We start from the raw sequence: 26,627 nt of genomic DNA on the forward strand, positions 1-26,627 counted from the left end.
AAAAAAAAAAAAAAAAAAAAAAAAAAAAAAAAAAAAAAAAAATTTCTTTATCCTGAAAATAAGCTCCCACAGTCACTGTATGCTGTAGAGTCTCATGATTCCTTGCATTCATTCTTTAAACCAGAGGACTTCTTCAATGGGTATATATATATATATATATATATATACACACACACACACACACACATACATACATACATATATATATATATACACACACATACATATATATATATATATATATCCTGCCATTTTGCATCCTTCACTGCTATTGTATTGATGATCAACAGGAACTATAAAAAAATAGATTTGTACACTTATCCTGTTTTAGTTGTCTTCAGACATTGGCACAATAAAATTTCACGTGTTTCTAATATGTCCATTGCTTTTTCTGGCTTCTTGTGGCTTTTCTGACCCAGGACCTGAATTGTAAGCTATCTAAACGTCACTATTTCATTCATGACTTCTCTTTCCCTTTTTCTAAATTTCTATATATGCTTCTTAAATTTTTCTTTAAGTGCCCTTTATTTTCTTTTACTTCTATAAATGAAATCATCACCTAGTGTTTCTTTCACTATTTCAATATTGTTAATGATCTTTCTTTCTTCTTTCTTTCTTTCTCTCACTCTCTCTCTCTTTCTTTTTTTCTTTTTTTTCATTTTTTAGATGGAGTCTCACTCTGTTGCTCAGGCTGGAGTGCATTGGCATGATCTCAGTACACTGCAACCTCTACCACCCGGGTTCAAGTTATTCTCCTGCCTCAGCCTCCCAAGTAGCTGAGATTACAGGCGATGCCACCACACCCAGTTGATTTCTGTATTTTTAGTAGAGATAGGATTTCACCATGTTGACCAGGCTGGTCTTGAACTCCTGACCTCAGGTGATCCACCCACCTCGGTTTCCCAAAGTGCTGGATTACAGGCGTGAGCCACTGTGCCCAGCTGTTAATGATCTTATATTTGCTTATTTCTCTTTGAGAACTTACATACTTCTATAGCTTCAAGTTCATTAACCTATGTCAACTTTCCTATTTTTTTTTTAGACCCAATGCTGCATTTCAAAATTCTGGATAAAAATTTCTATCTAGATACCTCACTGCAACTTTAATTTACCATACTTATTTTTTAATTTTATGAGAAATGTCTTAAGTAATTTCTTAAGTTTATAAGTTTCTTACTTATAAACTTTCCTCTTGAAACTGCTTCTGTTCCTATCTTTTCCATTTTGGTTAATCTCATCATAAGGCATATAAATAAAATGTTATTTTACCTTAAAATTTCCATCTCTTGCAGGACTTCTTTTTCAGCGCTCTAAATTTAATACAAAAAGTATTCCTATGGTTTTCATTTCCTTTTATCGTTTTATAATCTTAACATTGCCAGTATAATTCGTGTCCTTATTATTTTACAGTAATATTTTTGAATAATATAACTGGATAACTGGTCTTCTGCCTGCAGTATCTATTTCCTCTAAGCCCCCCATACAGTATATAAAAACAAATATGAATGCATTTATACAGTATGTTTTCTAGAACAGATTTCAGGTTTCATAGATTTGAGAAATTCACATAACTTAAAACATACAAACAAAAAAGACAAAACTGATGTACTGACGTTATTCTGTCAGGACAAAGGCTTAAAGTATCTACCACATGGATCAATATATATACTTGAGGTGGGTCACGATTTTGGCTCCCAAGTCTTTTAGCATGATAGGGAAATGGGAAACTTTGTCAGTTACATTTTCATAGTGTTCCTAATATGCATTAACTAACCTTGATGTATCTTTCCACCAGAACTGACCACAGACTCTCATTATGAATCCTTTAATTAACTGTTTATCATTCTACAACACCTTATCTACTATCTTAATAAACTTGTGGTTCATATGACATGGCAAGAATCTTTGCTTCTACTTATTTTATGACATTTAATTCTTTTTATAATATCTGCATTTTCATACTTGTCTTATGACAGGCGTTTGTCCTATATTTCTTCCTCTCTCGCCTTCAGCTTCTATATATAACAATGTTTTCCAGTAAGCTTATTTTTAATCTTTCCCATTGCAACTATCCACATGTAGGCCCTTATCTTTTCTCTCCTGGCAGTCACATTCACTCTGTTTTCCCTGCCTCCAGCCTTACCATCTCCAAACCATGTTGTATGGTCTATTACCTTTTAACACACAAACCTTTCCCTGGCATCTGGTGCATATTCCACAATTAGAATCCATAAAACTCTATCTTAATCACTAGTTTCCCTCCATCCATCTTCTTGTAAACTAATATCCCTATTTTTTTATTTTTCTTTCTTGCTAAGCATAATCCTGAAACAGTGCATAGTTCCCAAATGACTCAATGAATGAATTAATACATAAATGAATCTCCTAAACTAAAATGGTAGGTTCCTTTGAAAGAAGGAATTACATTTTCTTGTTTTTTGGCAAGGTTTACAAGTTTTTTGGATGAGTTGAGCTTACCATAGACTCGAAAATGTTTAGGATTTCAGTTAAAGAAATGCTTACACAAGCTTCTTTAAATTTGCTACTATTTCTGCAAGATATTATACAATGGCAGGTTTTCAAAATGCTTTTTTGAAATTTTATGAATGTTCTTTTAACCTAGAAGCTGTTCTTTTCTTTGCAATAGATAATTAATGCATTAAAATTTTCTATTTGCAATTCTTCAGAATTAGATTTTGTCAATAGGATTAAAATAATAGAAAACATGTCTCTCCGTTTTATGTAGCTAAGAACAATGCATATGTTGGAGATCAGAGATTCCCATTGTCCTGCGAAACTACAAGAAATTCAATAACTTGCCTTGTCATCAAAAACTCCCTACGGAAAAGGTTTACCAATATCTTTTCAGATTGACCTACTTTATTAATTCCCCTTGGTAACCTAAGAAAGTTCATGATATTCACAAAGGAAGCTATTCTACGTCCAGTCACTCCCATTAAATGGCAAGCAGAAATGAAAACTCAAATCTAATAATTAAGTTTTCTTTTAAACCTGTGTTCTGTAGCCCATTAAAATAAAGAATACCTATTTTCAGCCTGCAGTTACAAATTGTTGATTTCAATGTGGCCGCTGAAACTAATTGACACAAATGCAGATCTTTAATAATGTATACAGGGACCCTGGATGTCTTTCCACATGAAAACGCCATCTACTCTGTCCACAAAATGCCATCTAACAGTAGTGTAACAAAATAGTTTTGAAATTAATTTGAAAAGATTTATTGCTTTGTGAAGGAGAAAGTCATTGTGAATGTATATTAAAAGCTGAACATCAAAAGAAAGGGGCAATATCCATTTTAGCAAGATCAAAGTGCATTAATCTCACTGCCATAAAAACTGCAATGTAAACACTATGAAAGGTAAATAGAATTGGAAAGGATTATTGCATTTGCATAGCTTAAATGGTATGCCTTTGGGGAATAAACTTTGTATTTACAGATACTACGGCAATTTTGCAATGTCCTCAGCACATAGTGGAAGCTGAACAAACAATCACATTTACTAATCTTGGGCCAATGCTATCATGTGAAGCATGGAATCTTTAGTCATGATAACAGCAATAAACGCTGAGTAAATACACCACTTTTTTCTCTTTCCCCTTTATCTCCTTTACCACCCCCTTGACATTCTTTCGTACTTCATCCCACAGATGGCATTTCTTGCAAAATTCACGTTTGGGCACCACCTGCCACTTGTAACAGTACCACTCTGTTGAAATATTTTTAGCAGCTGCAAATTAAACTGTCCTTCAGGTGCAATCTTACACTTAATGAAAATGACACCTTGGCACAGGACACGCGCTGCACTTATGATTCATTTGGCAGCTTGAGCTTATTTAAATAATGAATGCATTTTGCTGCTCTCAGCATTAGAATCAGACTGAATGTCTAGTACAGCAACATTTTGACCAGCATTTGGCTGGACCTATCCCTTCCACCAACAAGCCCTCGAAATGACAAGAACAAAAATATTTTTTTCTGAGAATGAATCAAATGTACAGAATGATTAATTAAGGCATTTGGGGTATCTGTAAATTTAAAAGTTGGGATACGTATTGGTTTTCTAGGACACAAATCATATAAATTTCATTTGTAAAGAGAGTAGAATTAATAATTATAAACTCTCTCACACAAGTGCTGCAAGGCCTAGTTAATTTCACACCATGAACCACTCAGCCAATCCTCTTGTAAAACATGTCAGAGGTTGCAGAGCACAGAAGGAGGAATATAACCCCACTGCAGAAAAATGACAGAAATCCCCTCTCTCTCTGAATCAATAGTAACACCCTCTATGAAAGGGAAAAACAAGGCTTTAAAATGTAGATAGTCCAGAGAAATATACATACACATTCTTTTCTTCACACTTTAAAGGAGATCCCAGTGACATTTTAACTATGAAGGAAAACTCTTTCAGAAAGCAACATAAAAGAAGCAAGTTTTCCTTCACTGTACTTATATAAAACTGTTCTGTGATAGGATTCAGAGAAAACGGGTAGAAATTAGGCTTCTCCCAGTCACTAGATTTGTTACTTCAAAAATATCAACTTGGCCGGGCACGGTGGCTGACTCCTATAATCCCAGCACGATGGGGAGGCCGAGGCGGGTGAATCACTTGAGGCCAGGAGGTTGAGATCAGCCTGGCCAACATGATGAAACCTCGTCTCTACTAAAAATACAGAAAAAAAAAAAAAAAAATTAGACGGATATGGTGGCACACACCTATAATCCCAGCTACTCAGGAGGCTGAGGCACGAGAATTGCTTGAATCCTAGAGGTGGAGGTTGCAGTGTGCTGAGATCGCACTACTGCACTCCAGCCTGGGCAACAGAGGAGACTCTGTTCCCCCATGCCCCACCGCCCCCCCCAATAAAAGAAAAAAGAAAAAAATATCAACTAGCCTCAGTTACTTGACTATCAGAAAGGATATATCTTTGAGGAGTGTTGGGAGAATTAATTAGGGAATACATACGCATCTATCTATCTGCCAAGGCCAAGCATATTATTGGTCTTGAAAATTGCTAGCTATTATTATTTTATAACATTGTTTTTAAAACTTTGTGAAATATTGTATAAAATATATGTTTAAAAGTTAATGGTAACATAAGATCAGGCGCGGTGGCTCATGCCTGTAATCCCAGCACTTTGGGAGGCCGAGGCAGGCACATGACTTGAGGTGAGGAGTTCGAGACCAGCCTGGCCAACATGGTGAAACCCTGTCTCTACTAAAACACAAAAAGAAACTGGGCATGGTGGTGGGTGCCTGTGGACCCAGTTACTTGGGAAGCTGAGGCAGGAGAATCTTTTGAACTCAGGAGGTGGAGGTTGCAGTGAGCCGAGATGGTGCCATCCACTGCACTCCAGCCTGGGTGAAAAAGTGAGACTCAGTCTTTAAATACATAAATAAAAATAAATAAATAAATAAATAAATAAATAATGGTAACGTAAACTCAGATTACCAGTGGAAGCAAGTTGATAGCTGATAAGGATTCTAAAAACCTGCTAAAGACAACTAAAATAATAAAGACTAATGATAAATTATGTAAATTATAAAGTTATATTAATATTTTCAATATCACAGCCTCAGACTTCAAAATATTTACAAAGAAACTAGCTGGGAGATTGGTAATGGGGAATAATTATCACCAGATGACTGCCAGCACACCAGGATGGCAGCCGCAATGACTGGTTTCTTCCCTTTTCAGCTATGCCACAACATACAGAAAACAAAAGCCCCAAAGAATCAATAGACCATGAATGGGAACTTTCAGTGCATTAAGAATGCAGGGAATGCAACATAAGGTCATTTCACATTCTTAGCTAACAGCCTAAGCAGAGTAGATATATCATTTTTGGCTGTGGAATAGAAAAACCTCTGGCTGCCAAGGAACAGGCCTGGAAAAACTTCTGATGCTAGCTGGCTGGGAAACTGTGAATAGCCCTTGGGATAGTTTAACCCCAAGAAAAGTTCAAGATGAGTCACATCAGGAGAGAGAGAAGGGCTGATTAGAATGAAAGATAAACACAGAAGGCAAGTGAAAATAATAGGTACTATTTATTGCACCCTTTCCTTCTGTACTATCTGCATTATCTAATCCACGCATACCCCAGAAAGAAATCCTGAGATTAAGACCTAGTGTATGTTCCAGGTACAAACTAGTAACTGGCAGAGCCAGGGCATAACAAGAGCTGAGTTCCTTCTACTGCTTCAAGCTACATGGAGTGTTTGCACCTATGTAATTTGCAATATGTCTCTAAGTTGCAGGTACTTCTACACTATTTGGTTATTTGATTTACTATTTTAATATACTTTTAAATCATTAATCAAGAGAATAGTAGGAAAGCTTGCTACCTTCTACCACTACAAAATAAGGCTATTTGAACTAAATGGACATAACCAAAAGAAACGGTTTATAGTTTTCCTCATAAAGGCAAATGACTGAAGAAGAAGTGAAAGGCTTTGGGATATTGGACTTACAAGCATAAATAGATAAAGTCATCACGAACATCACTGTGGTGTGGAGTGACCTTGACTCTGTACCTTAAATCAAATTAAGTACCTTGTATCTCTTATTCAACCCTGCCTTTGAGGAGAAAATGTTTTTCCACTTTCATCTTTTCAGTTTCAACTCCCATATCTATTTAACTGGCAATTACTACCAATTCTCCACTAATAATTTTTAGAATATTTTTCCCTTATTTACTTTTTTTCTATTTAAAGTCTTCTTATCTCTCCCCTAAAGGATTGATGTGACCTCTCGAACGAGTCCCATGCTTTGAACTACCATGCAACCCAGCAAACCCATTACTAGGTATATACCAAGAGGAATATAAATCATTGTACCATAAAGACACGTGCACACGAATGTTTTTTGTAGCACTGTTCACAATGGCAAAGACATGGAATCAACCTAGTGATAGACAGATTGCCCATCAATGATAGATTGAATTTAAAAAATGTAATTAGTACATGTACACCATGGAATACTATGCAGCCATAAAAAATGAGATCATGTCTTTTGTAGGAACATGGATGGAGCCAGAGACTCTTATCCTTAGCAAACTAAAACAGGAATAGAAAACCAAATACTACATGTTCTCACTTATAAGAGGCAGCTAAATGATAACCACTTATGAACACAAAGAAGGGAACAACTGACACTGGACTCTACTTGAGGGTGGAGAGTGGGAAAAGGGAGAGGAGCAGAAAAAAATAACTATTGGGTACTAGGCTCAATACCTGAGTGACGACATAATCTGTACAACAAACCCCTGTGACATGAGTTTACCTAAAAAGCAAACCTTCACATGTACCCCCAAACCTAAAATAAAAGTTAAAAAAAGAAACTGCGAGCAAAATTATGTGTGTGTACCTATAAAAAATGGACCACTGCTTTAAATAATTTTCTTCCAAATCAATATTTTACAATATTTACAAGGTATATCTCTAAATATACACAATTTTTTAATGGTTTTTCATTGGCTAAGCAAATTCAGATGCCTTTAAAAGACATGCAATGTCTCTGCTACCTAGCCCCAAAATATAAATTCTAGGTTCAAAAATTACATAATTCTAGGCTCACTTCCAGTTAAATTTCCTTGTATCCTCCTACCCTACCACTTGGGATTCCCAAAACTTTTATTCTTAAATTACTTTATTTATGAAAATTGCTTTACCAAGAATCATGACAATTTTTCAAGACTATTTTCAAATATATTTCACAAGTCCTTTCTCTAAATTTGTCAGGTAGAAATTTCTCTTCTGCATTTTTATAATACAGTATTTTGTCTGATTTTCAATGAGTTACCTGCCAACCAGCACTAGTTTATTCTTTAGAGCAATACAAATCTAGGTTTCTATTTCTATTTCACTAAGTTTTTGTTTGTTTGTTTGTTTTTAGTTAGAGTTTGCCATTCCTCTTTGAATCCTCTCTAGTTCCTAACAATATATTACACTTTAGGATACTTGTTTACTTGAACTCAAACAAACACTATTATATATACTTACATAATTGTCTTACGGTTTATAAACCGCCTTCATGGAGATGATGGCAGTGTTAAGAAGCTAACACTTCCTAAGATAACAGTATCCAGTTTAGCTACACCACTTAGTTACTTTGTGACCATGAGCAAGTTAACATCTCTGTCTTGAGTTCTCACTCATAAAGTGAGCATTTGGAGACATTATAAAGATAATAGACCTGATACACCCAGGCTTAGAACAACATACTATTGTGAAATAGCTATCCTTATTGTTACCCCATGGTTGATTACTTCTGCTTCATTATTAAGAAATGTGTTCACCACCAAAAATCATTTTCTGAAAGTGTGTCATTGACGTCATCAAAATACAAGTATTCTTTCTGAAAACTGAAGAGGAAGACATATCATTAATCATGTAAGAAGGGTGTACCGATGTCTGAAGCTACTTTGCCTTAATAAAAAGAAAGATGATTGATGAATGGAGAGACCGGTGACTGGATAAATACATGATACATTGTAGTAAATTGTAAATTTGTAGAATTTAGGTGGAAGACAAAGGTTTATAGCAGTAAAATTATTTTGACTTTCCTGTATTTGAAATTTTTCATATCAAAATATTAGAAAATACTTTTATGCTTCCCAAAATAAAAGCAGCATTTGTTTTAACATTCAGCAAAGGTGAACTTAGGTGAATATAAGGATTAAGGCAAAACTAAGAAAATACAATATGTAAATACAATAATTATTATAATGGGTGATATATGATTTAGTTTCTTTTACCAGTACTGTACTTACCCTAATGGTTCACACTTATCCTTAACCTGGAACAAAATCAACAAAGTATGTTGTTTTTACTTAATTATTGTGGTCGTTAACATTTTATAATTCAATAGGAAACTTGACTTTGTTTTTTCTTGTGTTTTTTTCTTGTGTGTGTTTTTTTTTTTTTTTTTTTTTTTTTTTTTTTTTTTTTTTTGAGATGGGGTCTCTCTCTATTGCCCAGGCTGGAGTGCAGTGGCGCTATCTTGACTCACTGCAAGCTCCACCTCCAAGGTTCAAACCATTCTCCTGCCTCAGCCTCCTGAGTAGCTGGGATTACAGGTGCCCGCCACCACACAGGGCTAATTTTTTCTTTTTTTTTTTTTTTTTGTACTTTTGGTAGAGACGGGGTTTCACCGTGTTTACCAGGATGGTCTCGATCTCCTGACCTCGTAATCTGCCCACCTTGGCCTCCCGAAGTGCTGAGATTACAGGTGTGAGCCACCACGCCTGGCCTTTTAGGAAACTTTTTATAATGTAACTGGCTATATGCTATAGAATTGCTTTTGAAAATTAAATGTATAATAAATAAAGTTTGTTTGTTTATTTATTTATTTTTAGATGGAGTCTTACTCTATTGCCCAGGCTGGAGTGCAGTGGCGCCATCTTGGCTCACTGCAACCTCTGCCACCCGGGTTCACGTGATTCTCCTGCCTCAGCCTCCTGAGTGCTGGGACTCAGGCGTGTGCCACCATCTCCAGCTAATTTTTATTTATTTACTTTTTGTATTTTTAATAGAGACGTGGTTTCACCGTGTTAGCCAGGATGGACTCAATCTCCTGACCTCGGGATCTGCCCACCTTGGCCTCCCAAAGTGCTGGGATTATAGGCATGAGCCACCACACCTGGCCATAAAGTTTGTTTTTTAAGACAATTTATTCAGTCACATTTCAACTTTGTATTTCTATATTATTGATTGATTGATTCCCATCCTGATATCTTAAAATAGCTTTTCTACCATGGTGAATGAATGCCTCATATTGAATTGCAGGAATGTATTGCTGAGCACAAACATATTTTAAGGAAAGTGCTGGGCATATTAATCTAATATGGACTAAATAGATATATGAAAATTTATTTAACTTTTTTGTTATTTTATATCATGATTTGATAATTATTATCTACTAAATTGTGACCTATGCTTAAACTCTTTTATCTTATAAGTATGTGGTGTTTTCTACTGACTGTTTAAGAGACAATTCTTCAATATTTCAATGTGGGATGACATAATTACATGCCTTTAAAATTTTTTTTACAGTGGTTTTGTCCATTGCAGATGGCAAAAGTTGCATATAATGTCTTGTTATTTACAAGTTCACTATGAATAATGATTTAGAGGTCTGTATCTTATAATGTTAAATATGGATTAGAAGGATTTCAATGTGTTTTGATTAATCTAGCTACTTTAACTATAATGTTTATAGGCATTTCTGTAATATTTGGCTATTTATTCCCTCTAAACTACAGGAAGCTGCCATATTTACAGATGCTTCTTTGCATTAGGTCTTCAATAAATAAATTCATAGTGTAAATGTATTCATCCATCATCATCAACTGTCCTTGAATAATTTACATTATTATGCTTTTGAATTACATTAGGTATAAACCTGGTGTGCGATTAGATTAGATGCTTTTGTCATTTGATTATATCTGATAGAATTTCATTAGGTAAATAATCTCTAGGAACAATTTTTTTATTATCTCACAAGGTTACACATATGTACACACATCCCTTTCACACACACACACACACACACACACACACACACACACATATTTTAGAAAGTAGTAATTTGGATATTGCCCTTAATTACATTTAAAGACATAAAGACAATACACATTTTTTTAATGAGTTTCTATAAAACTGAAAAGATTTGGAGGACAAGATGATCATCTTTTTACATTGTCAACACAAGAATGTCGGTATAAAAGAAAAGTAGAATGTAAATAAAAACACTCTGCTCTTTAGAAACAAAATGATCCTCTCAGTGGGGCTCATGTTCAAGATGTAATTAAAACATTTTCCTACAATGCAATTAAAAATAACTGTTGAACTTGGATGAAGTAAACCAAGGCAGCAAACCTTCATATCCTACACCCAAATAATATAGAACTTTCTATTTAGACAACCTTTGCTCTATGATAGCAAGTAATTTATATGATTTTATTGAATCGATGACTTCACACTAAAACGTTCTCTTTAAAGGGAAAATTGGTAGTGATTCAAGAAACATGGTATTTCCTAACCTACCTCATTTTAAATTAGAGCACGTTTTCTTCCGTTTGCCAGGAAGTTCATCAAATTTTAGACAGTGTGCTTACTCTGCTTTATTAAATGAGATGAAACAAGTACGTTTAAGTGTGTGTGATTTATTTTTCTTAAAGTTTCAGTGCTTCAGCAGGAGCTAAACAAACTGAACACACCAAAAGATATAGTACAGGCATGATTTAAATCTCTCTGAGAAAAAAGAAAAATATACCAATTCTTGTTTCAACTTTTTCTCCAACCCACAGTCATATCTCACTCATTGGTTATGTTTAAAACAAGGAGTCTAGATAAGTTTAAGATGCATCTCATATACACATATATGTTTTCCAAACAACAATTATAATAACAGATGCCTTGAATTAATAACGCGTTTGTATCCATTAAGAACTTTAATTGGGATTCAACTGTTTCTTGGTTATGTTAAGAACATTTTCTTCCTCTCCTAGCTAACATATTTAAATTGATCAGAAAAAAAAAAAAAGATTTCTATTTCTATCTAATTTTTAACATTGTACTGGGGAAAGCACATATTTCATTTTAAATATTAAGTTAATGAACTGAGCTAAGAAAATTCTTAATAGAATTGATTGTATAATTTTATTTGGAATATTTAGATATTCATAAACATATATGCTTCTAGTTTTACCTTTTGTACACTTTTTTGTTTTGTTTTGTTTTGTTTTGTTTTGTTTTTTTGATATGGAGTCTTGCTCTGTCGCCAGGCTGGAGTGCAGTGGTGCGATCTCGGCTCACTACAACATCCACCTCTCAGATTCAAGCAATTCCCATGCCCGAGCCTCCCGAGTAGCTGGGACTGCAGGTGTGTGCCACCACCCCTCACTAATTTTTTGTATTTTAGTAGAGAAAGGGTTTCACCATATTGGCCAGGATTGTCTCAATCTCCTGACCTTGTGATCCACCTGCCTCAGTCTCCCAAATTGCTGGGATGACAGGCGTGAGCCACTGTACCTGGCCCTGTCCAGTATTTTTATTGGTGATATTATAACTCCATGTAAGTTGGATGACTTGAAAATCTTTTTCATCTTTGTCTGTGCTCTAAAACATTTCTTAAAGGTTTTATATAATTTTTTTGCCCACATATTCTATACATGAGTCAAAGATAAACTGATTGACAATAAACATAGTCAAAAACCAAACAAGAAAACCAATAAGCAACAGAAAAACAAAAGCAAATACGTAATAACAACTTAATTTTTTTTGTGTTAAAGTGTCCTAAAATATAAGCAGATACTCAATTTATGCGTACTTTTCTTCTTCTGAAAAATAGGTTAGAATCTACAGATAAAAACATGGGTATTTGTGAATTCCAGTGACTGTTTAATTCAAAATACAAAAGATTGTCAAATAATCATAAAACTTACTTTAACAAAAATTGTTGAATACGTAATCTCACAAAACATTTATACCGTGAAATAAAAAGTTAATTTTATGCAAAATGGAGAAAGTTTGTTTTGATGACCACCTGTTCCCTAGGGCATGCGAGGAGTTCAAGTACTCAGTAGAGGATGGCATTGGCACCATGGCTTGTCCTCTGAGTTGCCCCTGATTAGACCCTAGGGGTCTAGTGAAAGGGAGATATATAAGAATGTGGCCTGATTCTTAAAATAAAATAATGAGTTAGGGACCAGGAAAGATTTAGGTCAATTTTTATTTGACACAGACCGTGGTAACTTTTTAAATAACATGAATGTGATTATAGATAGAACCTAATTATACTGATTGCTACACAAGAGGAGCTTCAGCACTTCTATTATTCCATGGTCAAAAAATGTTCTCAAAAACACCAGAAATTCAGGATCTTTACAAAGAAGAAAAACATGTTTAACTGCAATATAATTAGCAGTTTCTATGGCTTTTGTTCATAAGAGACAATAAGAGTTTTGATTCTTGAAAATCCTAATTATATGAGAAGGAAATTCAAGGCAGAAAAGCAGATAATTTACAGCATAATTTTCAAAGTAATTAGAATTCGTACAAAACAATTCTTATCACACATTCTGTTTAATCTGAAAGATCTTATTATCTTTTAAGAAATAAGAATTCAAATTCAACATTAACTACCATGGTTTTGAACTTTTCTAATCATAATATATTGAAAATAAATAATTATTATTTATTTGTTTAGTATCCTATCTTGGTGAACTAAATAGTACAAAAGTTGTTATATTTACATGAATTTGAAGAGTTCTTTTTATATTGGAGAAGTGATATTTTATTTATATAAATCATATTATATATCTATAATTTAAAGTTTAAGGTTATGACATAAAATTTAAAGTTTTAACATAAGGTGTATAATTCATGGTTTCATATTTGAGTTTTAAGTTGTTGTTTTGCACTAAAATCTTCCTTGCTTTCCTTTACTGAGAGCTTCTGACAAAAAGATGTTTACAGGGAAAAGATTGCAGATTATCACATATTATAAATACTATTTGCTGTTTTATCACTCTATTTATTCTTTAAAATACACCATTAGTCTTTGTGTGGTTCCAGTTAAAGACAGTTAATTCATATTAACCTCTTCTGGAAACAACTTTTTTAAACCACTGTACTTTGAGACTTTTCTTGAAACCCAGAAGTCATGACCTCTACTGCATATTTTAAAATTCTTAATATGTAGTTATGGAAAATTTTAGGCTATCATAAAGAGCATTTTAAAAAAAAGGTTTAAAACAAAACTTGGTAATAGTGCTAGCAGCTATATTAATCTGACACTGCCTCAGTGAAATGATTCAAGCAGTGTTAGATGCTCTTTCATTGATTGTTGCTTGAAAATCCAACCTACCTGTTCAAAGAATACAGTTAGACTGTGTTTTCATCTTCCCAGCTTAAATGGAACAAGCCACTAATTTGAGATGCACAAAGAATTTATCCCTCTTAAATTGCAAAATTTGAATTACATCACAAATGAGCAGTAAACTGAATCTAAATAATGATGCACCTGCCCTGCCATACACATTATTTTGTGCTAAAAGTAGGGATATAAAATAATCTATTCAGGTAAAAGGGAACAAAAACCATTTTTATGTCTCTTTTAATAATCAAAAGTATAATATACTTTGGTAGTTTAGTTGAGTCCTTCTCAAATTTTAATGTGGGCTCTTGATAGAGGACAGATTCTCACTCAGTAGAACTGAGTGGGCCCTGAGATTCCACATTTTGAAAAAGATTCCATGGATGCACATCCTGTTAGTTCAAGTGCCGCACATGTAGTAGCAAGGGTCTACACAAGCTAAGCTTTCAGTGATTTTAACTATGTATAAATAACGCAAATCTTTGGTTTGTGAACTATGGTATGATAGAATCCTTCAACTTTGGCATTTTTTTGTTTTTATCTATTTATTTTTTTCTAGGCAGAGTTTTACTCTGTCATCCAGGCTGGAGTGCCATGGCATGATGTCAGCTCACTGTCACTTTTGCTACCCAGGTTCAAGTGATTCTCCTGCCTCAGCCTCCCAAATAGCTGGAACTACAGGCACATACCACGACACCCGGCTAATTTTTGTATTTTTAGTAGAGATAGGGTCTCATCATGTTGGCTGGTCTGGTCTCGAACTCCTGACCTCAACGGATCCGCCTGTCTCAGCCTCCCAAATTACTGAGATTACAGGCATGAGCCACTGCGCCTGGCCTGCTATGCTCTTTTATCTTACCTTGCAACAGTATGTATCTGACTCGACAAACATTCCTTACATGTAAATATTTTACAAATTGCAGAAATGTGTAAATTTTTAACATGGTAAAATTAATTTCATAAAATTAATTGTAAAATGAATTTAATCTCAGTTATCAGTAAATATCAGTTTATAACTAACTTTTGCAGGTTACTTAATTCGATTATCAACAGTTTTCTAGTTCACGGGGTTTTTGGGAAAAAGAAGTGCTCTTGTAGATAGCATTTTGAAGATAACAAAATACAATACAAATATAGTCTCTCTATTGTTCATGATTATTTCAGTTATTTACTTCTGTAGGACTGCCAATTTTTCAAATATTGCTTTTAATGATAAAACTTTCAAATACTCAGTGTAATAACACCAATGTCACGACACCTACAATTTGGTGGGTACAATTTTAAATTGCCGCTTATGGCTATCAAGTATTGGTCTTTGTTCAGTGCAGGCACGCCATTAATCCTATTTCCTGTTTTTGTTTTTGTTGTTGTTGTTGTTTTCCCCTTATTGAGTGCTCATATGGAGTTGTTTGCATAGGTACCTCATCAAGACTAATAAAGCTTTTTCTAAACTAATCTGATACTTCCAACTTTCTTTTTTTTTTTTTTTGAGGCGGAGTCTCGCTCCAACTTTCTTTTGAATAAGCACATGGTTCCTCTCATTTTATGTTATTAGCACAAAGAAATGATTTCCAGTATCTTTATATAAATTAAAGTTAGGTTTACTTTCTAGTGGACCTAATATTTTCTACCTTTTCCTTTAGAGTAACTATTAGAAAATACCTAGAATCATTATTCCTGGACAATGCTGAGTTTTCTATAATTAGATATTAATTAGAATAAAATTATTAGACCATCTATATGAAATGTTATACATATATTTATCAGTTAAAAACAACAAATAAAATACTTTTCACCATCTTTTAAAATAATATGCCTCCAGATCTTACTGAGACCAACGAAAATGCTTACAGATTTTATGTAAATAGAAAGGCAATTTAAAAAATATGCGAACAAACACAATTCACACATTTATATAGTAAAACCCAAAGAAGTTGGGAAATGACTGTGCTTTTTATTTTCTTTAAATCATAAATAGGTAAGGCTCCAGTAATTATTACTAGTATATAAAAATGTTCTCTAGCAGAATAAAATTGGGTGTATATTATTTGCCTGCACTAATACTTGATCGCAGTGTCCCTGTATTGTGTTTTCATTGTTAAGATTGAGACAAAAATTAAGAAATTTTCTTAGTACAATGTATTTTTTAGGTTCCCCTATTTTTTCTTCCCTTAAAATAATCAAAGAAAAAATTAAAATCTTAAAGCAAAATAAAACCCCTTAACTCTGGGAAAAATGTCTGGATCAAGAACCACGATTATTCCTAATGATTAATTTATATCATTTTACATGTGGCTTTTAAAGTGCAGAGACTAGCTGAAGACACCTTATTTTACTGTGATAACAGTCCACGGTGTCAGTTATCAAGCTTCTACTGAATAGAAAAGAATACTGTTTCTGGTTTCTCCCCACTCTCTGATTACTTCTTTCTAAACACCAATCTTTTTCATCTCATTATTTTTTCTATGATTTCTGTTCACAATTTACTTATAGTTAGGGACATTTGTCACTGAGATAACATAATTTAAAAATCTACAGTCATATAATCTAGAAATAATACATAGGTTTTCTGGTTCCAACTGATTCCTGTCCTTTTCTTCAAAACTTAAAAAAATAATTTCCAATTTCTTTTGTTTTGAACTCTCTTGTACACACACTCTCTAACAGAAGACTGGATATATTTAGACAAAGGAAAGCCTGCCTCATAAGTTGTCATCTCCTGCTTTCATTTATAGTGAAATCCCCAGTCTGTAGTTGTAATACTAGGTTGAGAGCCTGAAAATCAATGGGATCCAAAAATGTGTTTAATCTAAAGGAAGATGGATAGTAACTCCTCCCTTTCTCTACGGGTTAAACAATGGTTTTGAGATATAAAGACATTTTGGAAATATATGAATATGATTCTATTGATGTGTTAAGACTTCTAGGGTTTTCATTAGATAAAAGTACTATAGGTATTATCCTGGAAGGCAGGGTTTTCACTTAATTTTGTTTCTTGTAACAACAGTTCCTTGAACCTAGTGAATGCTATTTGCATGTAGAAAGTGGAAGTTGCCAGACTATATATTGGCAGCTATCAAATGTAGTTCATACACTGTGCTATTATCAGTGATTCCAGGAGGACTTATATCGCAGTAGGGAAATGAGAAGAGAATAACATTCTGTGTAGGTAACTGGGGTGATTTAGAAACCTAAATTTTCTACAGGTAAACAGAAACGTCGTTGAATGAGAGGAGAAGAGACTAGACTTGGGAATATAAAAATACTTACTGAAAATCAAAATTTCAAAAAGAAACAAATTGATAAACAGTAACTGAAATGAATAGCTTAATCTCTGTAGAGAAATACCTAGTCTTAACTTCTCATTAATAATGTAGCTATTTTACCTCTATCATATTATGTTACATAGTATCTTAATTGTTTTTACAGACAACCATATGGTCAGATATAAAATGGTAATCTGAGTATTCTTAGGAATTAATGTATGTTCCAGTAGCATTTTAAAAAATGTTTTGAGCCTAGAGAAAAGTCCTTAAGTATGTATCACCTATAACTTGCATTATAAAATTGAGAGTTAAACCTTTGGATAGAAGACTTTATACCATTTGGGGATATTTATTTCTTTGTTGATGTCATTGATTTTATTAAGATGATACATGTTTAATATAATCAAGTAATGACAAAAATCTGATCAGGAAATTATTATTAACCGTTAGGAATTATTTTCTTTTTTGCCTTTCTTCTTCCCGCTCCTTCGTCATTCTTTGCAGATTCCTTCCAAATAGCTGAGTGAGGTTTTTTTTTCTTTTTCTAAATTTTGTTTTCTCTTTAGGATTACCTGTTTTCCTATCCTAGAGGACATGTAATAGTTCCAATTCATCAATGAGAATAGCAACACCAGTTTTCCATAAATACCCTTACAAATGTATGGGAAAGCTCTCTGTGATATCAAAGCCCTGGTATCTTTTGTTTATTTGTTGTTGTTATAGTTCTCGTTGCTTGAGACATGGTCTGGCTCTGTCACCTAAGTTGGAGTGCAGTGGCATGATCACAGCTCACTGCAGCCTTGACCTCCCAGGCTCAGGTGATCCCCCCACCTCAGCCTCCCAAGTAACTGGGATTATAGGTGCATGCCACCATACCTGGCTAACTTTCAAATCATTTGTAGAGATTATTGTTTGGATTCATAAGAATTCAGACAAACTTGTAAACACATTAAAAGTTACATTTTGATGAGTGTCTTATGCAATTAGCCTCTGTGAAATCCAACAGTAATTAAAATTTAGCAAATCTTCAAGTAAAATAATAAAAACCATATTTCTAATGACAAAACTGCACCCATATTAATTTATAAAATTATCACTAGAAACAAATTGTGATTCATTTTAAAAGCAAAACTCTATTTTGAATAGATTTTAAATAATAATAATAAATATATAATGGTATGCAACTTAAAATGCAAAATGTATGTGATAATAAAAAAGTGCTATAGGAAACTGATAATTGGCTGAGAACAAGGACTTTGATATTCTCTTGTCTAATTTCTTTAGTCATGTAGTAACCTGTATATTTCTACCTTGAAAATGTTTATTTTAAGGGCATCTAAATACACATGGTTTTACCAGTATTATTGGGGAAATATTTTAAAGATCCTTTACCTGAATAAAATTTTAGTTGATGTATGAAGCTTAGAACATTTTAATGCCTTTTGTTGTATGTAAGTAACTTAGCAATAAGTATGTCACTAAGCTTAGAAAATACTTTTCTTTTATGAAGCAGAGTCAATTTATTTTCATCAAAATGAGCAGACACCATTAGGCAAGAAATCCTGTATGTATAGATTCATATCACTTAGATCACTATCACTTCATCTGGTCTTGTTTTCCCTAAGCCACTTTGATTACTTTCCTAGAAATACGTGGCTGCACAGTTTAATGAGATTTTGCATTTTACTACATTTTTAGCACTTGGTGTATTTATGTATTTTAATTGTTCCATTCATTAAAATTCTTACACAATATTAACACAACATCAACTGAACTTCTTGTGATTTTTATAGTAGTCACTTTTCCAAATGCACTACATAATTAATTCATACCTGATTCTCATAATAACCAAATGAGAGAGAAACTGCAGTTATTCTCATTTGAAAAGGAGAAATTGATCACAGAGAGCTCACACTAGGTCACAAAGAGATCTCTTTACAGTTGCCGAAGTCAGACAGTAGGTCTCCAGAAACTCCATGCTGTTAACAGTCATCCCAAAGATTATAGTTGACGACCCCTCATGAAAAATTTAAATGTTAAACTGCGATGTAGCAGGAGAGTCATAAATGCAGTTAATGTCTTCTTAACCATTTTATTGAAAAAAATTACTGCAGAATTAACCTAATTGCTTATTTATTTAAGTTTATTACGTTATAAGTATTATACTTACTAGAGATAAATTAACATGTACAGAAACACATTTCATTACAATTTGGCCTTAGCTGTTGTTTATAATTTCATTGTTTCATCTTCTAATTTTGTAAAACATAATGTGTTTTATTATTTTAATACTAAAGCTAAAACTATTACTAGAAACATATTACATATTCCTGACGTACTAATTTCCCCATATAATGATAGTAGCTATCAGTTAAAATATAACCAAATAGCTTGACAATATTTAAAGGAAGACAAGCATAAACTTCAGAGTTGTTTGTTGTATCAATTTACTAAATGTGTATTGTCTGCTTTGCATGGAGGTGGATATAGGTAACAGCAGCAGCAATCACAGTTAACATGAGCATTTACTGTATTATCAGATACTGTTCTAATTGCCCTATATACACTGCCTCATGCATTCTCAGAAAAACAGTATATTACTATTAACCCTTTCTTACAAACCTTAAATGTGTGGCAAATACAAATAACTTAAATGGCTCCCAAAGTCATGTAAGTAATAAATGGAGGAACTGGGATACAAACTGAGGCAGATTAACTTTAGGGCCCCTGAAGAGATTCATTAGTTTCCTATTTCATATATCCTAGGGTAGGAGTCTGGATGTTAGGCCCTGTGATAACTACACACATAAATCTATCTGGTCTTGGGGTTCAAAGGTGCAAACACTTAAAATCCCATGGGCAAATGGTAAGGCTATATGAAAAAGATAGCAAATTTGAGGGCCACCAGCTCTATTTGATTTGAGTATGGTAGAGTTTAATATTGGAGAGGTCACTTAGGATTAGATGATAAAGGACTTGACAGGCAGCAGAATCTGGATTCAATTTGCTTGTAAATTGAGAGACATAAACGATTTTTGAATGAGAGAGTATTGTGATAGTAATCAGTGCTGTATTTAGGGAGAAATCTATCAGTTATATCCAAAAAGAAATGTATATATGGCTTAAAGTGTTATGCAATCTTATAAAATTAACCCTAATCAATAACTTTATCAAAATAAATTTTAATTAATAAAAAAATTGCATCTAGAATTTGTCCTAAGCCTGTAGACACAATTTCTAGGTATAATTATCTAAACTGATATTTGTAAAAATAAACACAAGAAAATATATTCTCATAAGTTAACATTTCCCTCTGTCTCAGTATTAATTTTATAGTGAATCTGAGGATTATATCTTATATAATAGTAGAGTAGATATATGAACACATATTTTATCAACATGGAAAGGCAGGTTATTTTAGAACTTTAAAATAAATATTATATGACCTTTTGAGATACTGTCATTAATATCTTCCACTGTGAAAGTTTCTGAAATCTTCTATTCTGAAAGTATTTGCATCAAACCTACATTGAATATTTCATAATATTGCAAACCCATTCCTTTCACTCAGAGTGATTAGGGTATAACAAGTGGCTTTTTCTCTCTCTTTTTTTTTTTTTTTTTTTGGTCAAAACTATCCATGCCATTAAAATTCAATGGCATTGCTTCCTGTCATTCAGCTTGATCTGGGTAAAATCCTTTAATTCCCCAGCCCCTGCTGTTGGGGAGCTCTAGGCTCATCACACTTAACCTCTGCCTGGGCTTCTCAGAATAGAATTTGTTTCACTCCATTCATAGCTTCAATAGTTGAGCAAGCCACACGCAAGTGCACACTGGTCTTTTACCCTGAGCACACTAATCTGATTGTTTTTCCACTCTACAAACTCTGGGTCAACAATCAAGCTGCCGCCAGAAACTAATTAATTTGCAAACAGGCTTCTGTTTTCACAGAGGGAAAGCTTTTGAGAGCCATGTCAGGGAGGCCGGTCACACCATGGTTACATGCATTGTCATGGCATCCACTTCTCTTGGTAAATCTCTTGCTTGATGTCACTGCACACAGGAACCCAGATTACCCAGTCAGCAGTAAATCCCTATTGAGACCCACCAAGCTTTGAATGTAGTGACTCTAGAAGAGGAAATTGGTAAAGACAGGCTGTGTATTCATTAAACTGATGGTGAGACAAGAGAGAAAAAAATGTAAAAAACAAGAAGAAAAAGGAAGCTGCCTTTGATATAAAGAATTGTCCAATATATTGTCTCATGTTTTGATCAACTTTCATTTAAAAAGCAGGATTAGCTTGAGAAAATATAATAATACTTCTAAATCTTATATTTCTACTCTCATCAACTGTTAATTTCAAAGCAACACATTCAAAATTTGCTGCCTATATGCCACATCTGAGAGTTGTACGTTTTACCCGAAGATTTAAAAAAAAATCAAATGGCAAAATTTGAACAATTTTATTCAGGTCGCTTTTCTTAGAAGCCTGGAAAAAAATAAAATCAGTTTTAAACATATTGCCATTAATGAGTTAATTTTATTCCAAAGTTTTATTCATATTTCCTTATTAGTAATTTCAAAAAACTCGCTAAAAGTCATTATGTTCCTTAGACAAAAAGTGACAGAGAAAGTATGTCCTTGATAAAGGATGTCAAGTGATGATATATTTTGGTAACTTTTAGCTCTTTATGAAAAAAAGAGATATTTAGTGATTTGATTAAATGTATTATTATTTAGAGAGTAGAATAATTTCATGGTGTATACTTATTGTTTAAAAGATACATTTCTAATGGCTGTGCATTATTTGTTAAGATGAAAAATTTTCTGAGTAATCGATTCCTGAGAAAACAAAACTTAACTACTAAGTTGTCTTTAGGTATAGACATAACTATTGTTCTAAAGTTTGCATATTCAAATTTTCAGCGTAATTTAAAGAAAATAACTGTAAGGATTGTCATTTTATTTCTGTTACTTTATACATTGATACTCTAGAATTGCTAGTTAATGCATACACTGCTTACTCATAGAATGCATAATACAAATGTTTAAAAATACTGCATTCTTGTTTTCTTCTTTCATTGACTATAAAAACTAAGAGGACCTTTGTTGTTGCTGTTGTTTTAACTGAATGATCTCTCAGCTCCTCTAACACTCATCTGCTCAAATAAGCATGAAATAGGCTTATAGAGGGCTTTTTCCCCAAAGGTCAGCAAAATATTACTAACTTGCTTAAGCCAAAGAAATAATCAAAAATGACATCATCAGAAGTCTGACATTATGCAAAACTAGATGATCTGTTTTACTTATTAAAGAAAATGCAATTGGATACTCCAGCGTTTTTTATGTCTCCAAAGATAGTAAGATCAAAATAGTGTATTAAAAGAGCTGTACAAGTGATTTGAGATTGGGTATCTGGTAACATGTAATGTTAACTTGTGTATTCATAGTTTATTTGCAGTCATATGTTCCGTCACTGGGTCTAGTTTTCTAAAAACGCATGTTGTGGAGAAATTTGAATCTTAAGAGAGTACGAAATATCCTAGTACATGACCACAGAGGAAGCTATGCTGATTCCAATGAGGGCAGGCCATCAGGGTATGAATATTACAAGTGAGAGGAAGTGGAGTGATGACTTGCATACCATTTCAATTACAGAAAAAGAGCAAGTGGGTTAGTCTATCTACAAGCACGATCCTTTTAGGAAATTCCACTAAAAGAAAACAGGTCTTCCTGAAGTGAGTGGGAAGGCGTCACACTCCAGGCATTGTAATTAGGTCTGTTTGTGTTCCCCAGGCCTTGGGATCCATGTGGTTTCATGTATTAAACCCGACTCTGGCTGCCCTTTCACCCTGACTCAGACATAATCACTCACAGAGTGAGTCAGGCCAAGCTTCCTCAGTGTGCTCCACCCAACAGAAGTGGGATAAAGGGTACCCAGATAATTAGCATTTATTAAGTGCTTACTACATACCAATAACTTGCTCAGTGCTTTTTATACATTATTATGTGGTTATTTTTCCACAATAACTATAGGAGACAGGTAGTACCTCTGTTCATTTCATTACTGTAAGGGCCAAAGTAAAGTGAAACCATGCCTCATTCTAAAGATAGTCTTTTTTCCAAATCACGTATCATCCCACTATTACTCCAAGACATAAACAATACTGGAAAACAGTCTCCATCAAATAAGAAAAATAAATTGGGCTAGTAATCCAACTGCTCTAATGAATTGTTAATATGGAGAATAACTAGGTAGTAGTATTTTCATACTAAATGCTAAGATATCATTGTGATAACAGCAGCATAAATTTATCTGTTTCCTTACTATAAATATACACAGAACAATTTACTTTATTTCCACATTCAGCTGAAGTTGGAATTGAAATTTGAAACCATATAATACTGAGAGAATTTATGTAGCATAAGAAAAGCTACTGGATTTTGGCACATCATACCAAACCCCAGCAGTATATTTTCTGAAATAAAAAATTGTTATAACATTTAGAAACCCTAAATTAGGGTTTATTGTAACTAATGAAGATGTTTTAAGAATGTTATTACATGTTAAAATGTAAAACACACAACAGATTCCATTGTCTGAAGTTTCTTAATCTGAAAGTGTTATTCACCCCTAAATTTTCCTGTTAAAATTGAATTTAAACGTTTATTGGCATCATTATATAAATTTTCTAGTTATGAAAGTAGTGAAACTCCATTTTAATAAATCAAGATATTTCAAGTTCCAATTTTAGACAACTGTTTTGTTGTTTGTTTGTCCTTACCAGGAACAAAAATTAAAAGTCATCTAAAATAGGTGAACTGATTCTTCCAAAAGAGTTGAATTGATTTGAGAAAAATAAAGTCCTATGCTGAAATTAATTTTAATAACCCTGAAGACCCTTGAAAAAAATACTTTGCAAAGCAATGTATTAATTCTGGAACACATATGATTGTGTACTCTATGCTGATGCCTCAAAACTCATTTATTTTATGCATGAATGTGTAAACATTACGTTTTCAATTTTATTGTGTAATGGCATTTAATGTCACAAGGCTTGTGACTCAGAGGCCCTTGGTTCTATCTCAAACATGTCTGTATCCTCCATCTTGCAGCAGTTCTGTTTTTTGCACCCTGTCAGATGTAACCTTTGTGCTAATTTGGAAAAATCAGTTCTCACGTTTAGTGCTGAGAGACTGATAACTGAATTCTCAAATGAACTACACATTTTCAGAGATGAAGTACAGAGCTGTGGACAATGACTGTGTTTTCCCACAGTGTAAATTCTTCAGACTCAGCTGTCAACATGTGAGTGTGCAGCATAAAAGCAGCTTTAACTTGATGGCTTTTTTTTTCTCCGAGGCCATAAAAATGAAATGGATACTATACTCTCCTTTATGTTATTCCATCTTCTAATGAGATTTTGTTTCTCATGGACAGAGAAAGCCTGTGTGCCCTTTAGGGTACTTAGTAGATCAAAGTCTTCTTTCTAAATAGAAAAACAAACATTCTCCCTCCCACACAAATATTTCAGTTTGTGAACAAACCAGATAGCAAAGTTAAGAGGGTTTTTTTTTTTTTTTTTTTCCTACTAATTTTGCCTCTGCACACATCCTAGGACTAATAATTTATACTGGATATTCTAGAATATTCCTCTGGGTTTTTGGAGTTCTGCACATGCTCTTCTCTTCATCTCAGCACCTTTTCTTTTCCCCGGTGAGACATCAAATTTCTCACATGGTCACCCAGGTACCATGAAACTCTCTACCCCCGGTGACAGAGGAACATTTGACTACATGTCTAATCCCCTTTGATTACCACAGTGTTTGTATGCAATCATCAATTATGTTAGGCATCGTTAGGATTTAAAACAGTAAAGAAGTGATGTCAAATTTAGAGAAAACTTGGGAGGTCAAGAAATAGGGGAAGCTAAGAGAAGAGACTTTAAAAGAATGGGCTAGTTAATGATAAATACTGCAGGAGACATTGTCAAAGTAGAGATTAATAAAAAGTAATAGAAAATCATTAGTGTCCTTTGGAGGAATAATTTCAAGGAAGTAATTATTGGATGCATGCCAGGTTTAAAGTAAAGGTAGTGAAACACTGAGGAAACAAGTCCTAACCAAGCTATGAACTTAGATATATTGGGACTTTGTGGCATAGCATGACAGAACAGTTTTGCATGGGATAAGTAAGATTTTAGCTTGGGGGAAGAAATTAGTACTGAAAAAGAGATAAAGATAACAAATGAAATGTAAATTGACTAAATTAATCAAGGAATATCGATGCCATTAAGAGCCAAGGCTGAAGGGTCAAACGAGGAGGAAGGGAGCATGCCTTTCTCACTACGACACGGAAAATTATAGGACAGTCAGAAATGCTGTTACAGGAGGGAAGAGATGCTGATTGAGGTAATTTGAGGTATGTTTTGTGTTTTGAGTAGTCACTTTGAAGTATAAGATGGATCAGAACAAAGGTTGTCCCGCAACTCATGGTCTCTTGGAATTTCAATGAGATCTAGAGGTAGACCTGTGATTTTTCTCTAACAACTAATGAAAGACAGAAGGGATTAACTATATTTTGGGGTTCCTGGAATAAGGCAGGAACAACAAGTGTGGCAGAAGTTCATAGAATGAGATATTCAAGCGTCTTACTGAGAACATGACTATAAATCATAAGTGTCTTTCTTTTTAATGAATTATGTATAACCAGGAAAAATTTCATGCTTCATTCTTATTAATGAGTTATGTACAAGCAGGATAAATTTCATGGAGGGATAATTGGAGATTGGGTGGCTTTGTTTTTTAAGATTGGAGGTAGGCATAAATATAGATCATTAAGTAACAATAAAAACAACCATGATTAATATACTAGGGACCTTTATAAAAATTTTTGGTAAATGTGTAAACAACTAACCAAAAAAAAAAAAAAAAAAAAAAAAAAAAAAAAAAAAAAAAATGAACTCTAGGAGGATATGAAAAGATTGCTTAGTTAAAATTTTGAATAAGAGTAGTATTTATTTATTTTGGGTATATACAGCTTGTATATTTTCTGCCATGCCAAAATTATTTTCTATACTAAAAAGAAAATAGTGAGTAATAATAATAAATAATAATAAGCATCTACTTGATCGAGTAGTTAAGCCGGTGCCTGAAGTTCAGAAAACTGGGTTTCTGTTCTAAACATTCTTCTACTGGATTAGATAAAATATTGACCTTAAAATCCTAACCTATAAAATAGGAGAGGGGTTTTAGGATGATTAAGATTAAATGTGAATCGTATGAAATCATGATTTAAAATACCTTTGAAATTTGGAAAAGACTATTAATATGTTATTCACACTGCAATAACATTCAATTTTTGACATTCACTAGTATATAAGATGATGTTTTCAAGGAAATAATAAGAGATGTAAAGGAAAAAAAAAAATACTACCCTGTAAGATTTGTTGTGATGT

At 33.5% G+C, this 26,627-nt stretch overlaps 1 protein-coding gene across 1 annotated transcript in view; it reads right to left on the bottom strand.

Annotated features, from left to right (window-relative positions):
- The window catches only part of SEMA3A (semaphorin 3A), a 231,727-nt gene that overhangs the window by 55,177 nt on the left and 149,923 nt on the right, over positions 1-26,627 (bottom strand). The gene's annotated exons all lie outside the window — the stretch shown is intronic.

The sequence above is a fragment of the Rhinopithecus bieti genome, unplaced genomic scaffold (assembly GCF_001698545.2).
Source record: "Rhinopithecus bieti isolate Rb0 unplaced genomic scaffold, ASM169854v2 scaffold_34544, whole genome shotgun sequence".
Lineage (NCBI taxonomy): Eukaryota > Metazoa > Chordata > Mammalia > Primates > Cercopithecidae > Rhinopithecus > Rhinopithecus bieti.